The sequence below is a fragment of the Mytilus trossulus genome, chromosome 5, assembly GCF_036588685.1.
Source record: "Mytilus trossulus isolate FHL-02 chromosome 5, PNRI_Mtr1.1.1.hap1, whole genome shotgun sequence".
Taxonomy (NCBI): Eukaryota; Metazoa; Mollusca; class Bivalvia; order Mytilida; family Mytilidae; genus Mytilus; species Mytilus trossulus.
This window is the reverse complement of record NC_086377.1, coordinates 43,179,505-43,185,354: the sequence shown is the minus strand read 5'-3', so window position 1 is coordinate 43,185,354 and position 5,850 is coordinate 43,179,505.

Genomic DNA, 5,850 nt, shown 5'->3' with positions numbered 1-5,850 from the left:
TTGTTTTAGAAGTTGGGTTGGTAATGGATCGAGTTCACATGACTTTGTTGGAGACGCTAGAATTATTTTCCGTATTTCTTCATTGGTTGCTGATGACAGTGATGTTAGTTGATTACCTTCAAATTTAATGTCAGCTCTCAAAGGATTACTGTCACGTGAGGAGGTGTTTGTTGTTGACAGGCTGTCACGAATTATACTAATCTTTCCAACAAAGAATTCACAAAACTTGTCGGCAAGTAACTTGTCATCCTCATGCTCGGGTAGAAATATTTCTCTTTTATTTCCCATCAAATCATTAGTCAAGCGATGCAGTTGTTTTTGATCGTGTCCAATTTCGGAAACTTTACTGGAGAAATAGTCTTTCTTGCATTTTATAAGAAGTTGGTTTGTTGTAATGCAGGACTCTCGGAACATTTGACGATGGATAGTCAGTTTCGTTTTCCGCATACGTCGTTCTGCTTTGCGGCGGTTTCTTTTAGCGACACGGAGGTCGTCTGTATACCACTCGGTATTAGGTCGTAGTATTAAGTTTTTAGATATTAATGGTGCATGTTTATCAAGTATGGAACTAAGCTCAGTAGAATATAGGTTCACCAAGTCTTCGAGAGGTCTTTCTTTATTCTGAAAAATTTCCGAATTGACCAAATCGTGAATTATATCATCTGTACTGATATTACGCAGTTTTCGATAAGTCACTTCTTTGCGTTCTCTTGGAGGTTTCGATATTTCCAACGTTGAAAACAATGCATAGTGATCACCGGATGGATTTCCTTTCCGATCGCACAAGGAAGGATCTTGGACGGATGGTACAGTCTTAAGTATTAAACTGTTTTCCCTTGTAATTACCACGTCAAGTGTATGACCATGGATGATAGATTCTAACCCGACAACATGTACTACAAATTGTACATTTATATATTGAAACTATCTCCAAGACTCTCTGATGAAGACCATTTAAACCTATAATTGTTTACTCTAAAATATATGTTATGACTTGAATAATAGTCACATATATTCCAGCACACACGTTCAGCATACACTAGTTTGGTTTTTCCAACAAAGAGGATTTAGAAACAGTTACAAGAAGTTGTCTAACTGGCACTCCTATCACCTCTTATTGATATCTATATAGTTTTGAAATATTCAATATAGCATTGTGTTACCAATTTAAAAAAAAAGCCTCCTTTATTGACAAGATCGAGACTTTTCTAAATATATGATTACAAAGACAATCATGTTTTATTCATGCTTCATATCACACCAAAGGCTCATTCATCATAGCATTTTGTTTTCACAGAATTCTGAGGAATCTTCAACAATCTCAACTGACAAACCTAATATGTCACCCACTTCTTCAACATCATCTGTAACTGCAACAACCCCAAATGTTAAGAGGACATCGAGACCTGCAACCTCAAATGTAGAAAGTAAGAACAACAGGAGCAGATATGAACATGTGCCCCATCACACCACCAATGGAGTCCACCATTGTGGTATGTATACATATGGTAGAAGTAATACAATATTTTAAACCTCCAATGCTTTGCTTTGCTATTAATGAGTTTTGTTGGATATCATACTTTGGCATATAGATAGCTCAACATTGACATACACTCTACATTGAATGACAAAGAATTGTCTCATTTGTAATCATACATCATTCAATTATTTTGCTTTTAAACAAACCTTAATTAGTGTTCTTAAAGAAATTTAAAAAAACAGTTGACCAGAAATATATTTAATTTATATAACAAAAACAAATTTACATAATACATGATTATAAGTGTTCGTCCTTGATTGAGGTACATGACGATTGTACCTCATCTACGGATTGCACACTTTGGGTTTCTGACATCTCGTCCTCCTCTACCCCCACTTCATGATTCCATGGAAGCTGGTCTAAAAAGTTGTCTGCCATTTCAGTTCTGTAAATTAAAACAAATAATAATAATATATTTGTTTTATTCTAGGAAGCAGAATCAGGCAGTATTGGATGGATGGTGTGGTTTGTGGTTTCTTGCATTGGTAAGTTGTTAATTTGCTGTTATTTCTTCTTTTATCATTCATGTCATTGTAATCATGGTAATACATGCAAGTTTGTGTTTAAAAATAAATGTGCTCACCAGTTAATACAAATATTTACAAATTAATTATGGACATATCACTAAGATGATGATTAAAAATGTTCTTTCACTGTTCTTAATACTCTGGCAAGTGTACATGTATACCGCAAATGATTGATTACAGTGTATTTTTAAGGCAGAATTTTTTAAATACTTATTTTATTATTTAGGAACAGTGGCATTTATAACTTGGGAAGTTGTCAAGTTATTGATGAAGAGGCGCAGGAGACAGTACATAAGGAGAAATGTAAGGCAGCGTGCCTTTTCGGAGAGAATGAGGGAAAGTGGGGGGATTAAAGAAATTGAGCTAACTGCACCATAGTTATCTAATTAAATGTGTTCTATTTTCATTAAAGCAATCATAATTAGAAACATCACCTAGGGTTATTAAATTATTACCTCTCTAATATAAGTTAATTAATTATTGTAGATTGGATGCATGCAATATTTGTACTGATTATATAACAGGAGTGGGGCTTATTTTTCAATTCTATCGAGGACTTCGACAGATGTGATGATATGCAAAACCCCACTCCTGTTATAAATGGACCACCTGCACCACTCACACCCGTAATAAATGGATAACTGGCAGCACTCCCACCTGTTATAAATGGACCACCCGCAGCACTCCCACCCGTAATAAATGGACCACCTGCAGCACTCCCACCCGTAATAAATGGACCACCCGCAGCACTCCCACCCGTAGCACTCCCACCTGTTATTAATAGACCACCTGCAGCACCCCTTCAAGCACTATTGAGGCGTTCAAATAGATTGAAGAATAAGCCGGATTATTATCATAATATGTAAAAATAATAACTTACCTCTTTTCAAAATTTTGGTACACATCTGAAGGATGCAAGTATTTTGTGTCCTTTCTGCCAAAACGTTCACCCCCATCAACACTGTATTGTCTCCATAGTACAGGAAGTCCTCTGATCTGCTTATGGTACCATGTAAAATGGCGTGGTAGATTCCGAGCACCATTTTACTGAAATTGGTGTTATCAGTAAGGGATTCCGAGCACCATTTTACTGAAATTGGTATTATCAGTAAGGTTGAATACTAATGCCGTCTGCCTTCTGTCCTAATCCACGGTACAGAAGAGGCAGGGGATCTGTCTACAATCCGCCCATCTTAGATTGGGCAACTCCTCTAATACGTTTCAGACTGTCATGAAGAGATTCATTGTAAAGAAGTAAAGTTTTTTTCTGTTTATATGCAAAAATGTGATCTGTATATGGGAGGGGGTAGGGTATTTATACTAAAATCATGCTCAGTGAACATTCATCGAATAATTTTAAGAACTGGTAAAAATTGATTTATTCTAGAACTTTTTTTTGAAAATGGTATAAAATTCCATATTTTGTCTATATATTTGGTAGTGATACACAGATGATTTTTTTTTTCTTCCAAAAAATACTTGTATTAATTTTGATTGCCTTAATAAAAATTGGGGTGTAACAATTAGGTTTAACGTGTAAAATGTTTTGTAATGTATGATGCTTCATCCCATTTCTGTACTCACACTTAACTTGTTGGAATACTCTCTCTACCTCTGCTGTGCTCAAAGGCAAAACAGCAGCTGTTCCGAGTGGGTGAATCATGTTAGGGTAAAGTGTATTAAACCCTAAATTACTGTTTGATAAAAACTTCAGGCAAGCCACGATTGTTCCATAATGACTTCCCTTGCCCCCTAAAATTTCACAAAATCATGTCCATTCATTATGTAGAATGTCATCATCTATTGGAAAATGTGATGACGGCTCCATTATTTCAGAAATAGCATATGGTTCTGGTTATTCTTCAAACACGATTGTGTCTACAAACCTACAAAGAAAAAGATATATTTAATGGCATTTTGTGAGTTTTGATTGCATTTTCCTATTCAGATTCACGATTAACAGAGACCAAGTGCTCAGAGCAGTGTTCATGTTCTTTCATCTTATCTAAACGTATAGTTTTGCAACCAATATCACTCCATACGGCCCCTGAACTGTGCTTTTGGCACAGCTGGCAAATCATTACATCATCTATATTTTGCAACCAGGGTCTACAGTATTGCAACTTGGAATCAAAAACAGTTTAATGTCCACTAGTATGCTCTCTTCTTTTATTGGGGCTTTCCGTAGATTCAAAAGCTATACTCTCTTTTTTTCTTTTTAAGTTCTTATCCACTATTTCCAATATGATTTCTGAAAAACAAATCTTTTATAAAGTATTTGTTTCCGATACCCTCTATTCCTCTGAAGTAATAAAACAATCTATACAGTTATTTTTTTCAAGCTATCGTCGTTACACTAGAGTTGTAAAAATTATCATATTACAGTGGATTCATTTTCAATCGAATGGAAATAGTAACTGTCAAAATTAAAAATATAAAATAAAGCAAACTTACGTAGTGTTAAAAAAAAGTCGGCTAAAATTCTATTCGTCACTTTAATTTTTTTTTATTTTCTCTTTCAATCGGAGTTTACGCTTAGGCATTGTGATTGTAAAAAGGGCAAGAAAAACAAACCGAAAATGTTATATAGTTTATGTTAATGAGTTGAAATCACCGCTAATTAACAGATCCTAGTAGTACATAAATATTAAGTATACACTGATCAGATGCTATCTACGCATCTACGCACAAGTAAATCTAATTTTAACGTTTCAATGTCGACAAGGACAAAAGGGAGGGAGGGGGGGGGGGGGGGGGGGGGTTATGCATTTAGTCGATAAGAAAGTAGAAATGTTTTAGTCGTATGATAAAAATTTTATAAATGTTGTTTTTGAAAAGTAGTAAAGTGGTGTTTATCAAGTAATCCCTAATCAGATTGTTTTTCTATTGTACATTTTTTTCGTTTTAAGAAATATATTAAGGAGTTAAAAAATAGATAGAATTAATACAGGGTATTCATGATTTGCTGAGTTTTTTCACTCTAGAATTTTTTTTGTCAAACATGATATAATTTGAACAGCATACAATTTCTGAGATGAAAGACGCTGGGCTTCAATTTCAAAATGATATTCTTGCCTTTTTCATGATATTAAAATGAATACATTCTCTCTTTGAACAGGAACAAAAGACAATGATACATCACTTCCAAAGAAAATGAAAACATCAAGACATAAAGACTATGCTTCCAAAATAATGAAGACTGAAAGGTTAATAACATTGTTATAGTGTTAGATATACTCCCACTTCGAAAAAATAATGGGGGTACCTTAGTCTCTCCTTCTGTCTGACACAAGACTTTTGTAATATTTTTGTCAAACTACTTTTTCCAGTTATTTATTTTTGGATTACAAGTAGCAAATTTGTAACGGGGTCCCGATCATGCCTACCAATTTAAGGTCCATTGCCGGTCTGTTTACTGACTTCGTTAATCTGTTTAGCTCACTTGGCACAAAGGGTCTCTGTTAACTTTTACAAAAGTCTTCTTCTCTGAAACTACTGGGCCAAATTTAACCAAACTTGGCCACAATCATCATTGGGGTATCAAGTTTGAAAAATGTATCCCGAGATGGCCCCATGGCTAGAAATAGAACATAGGGGTAAAATGTAGATGTTGGCTTATAAATCTGAAACCAAAGCGTTTAGAGCTTAATTGTTTATCAAGTGAAGATCTATCTGTCCCAAAATTGTCAGATGAATCAAACAACTGCCAGGTTGTTGGGTTGCTACTCTTGATTAAGTAATATTATTGATTGTTGATTGATTGTTGGTTGCTTAACGTCCAAT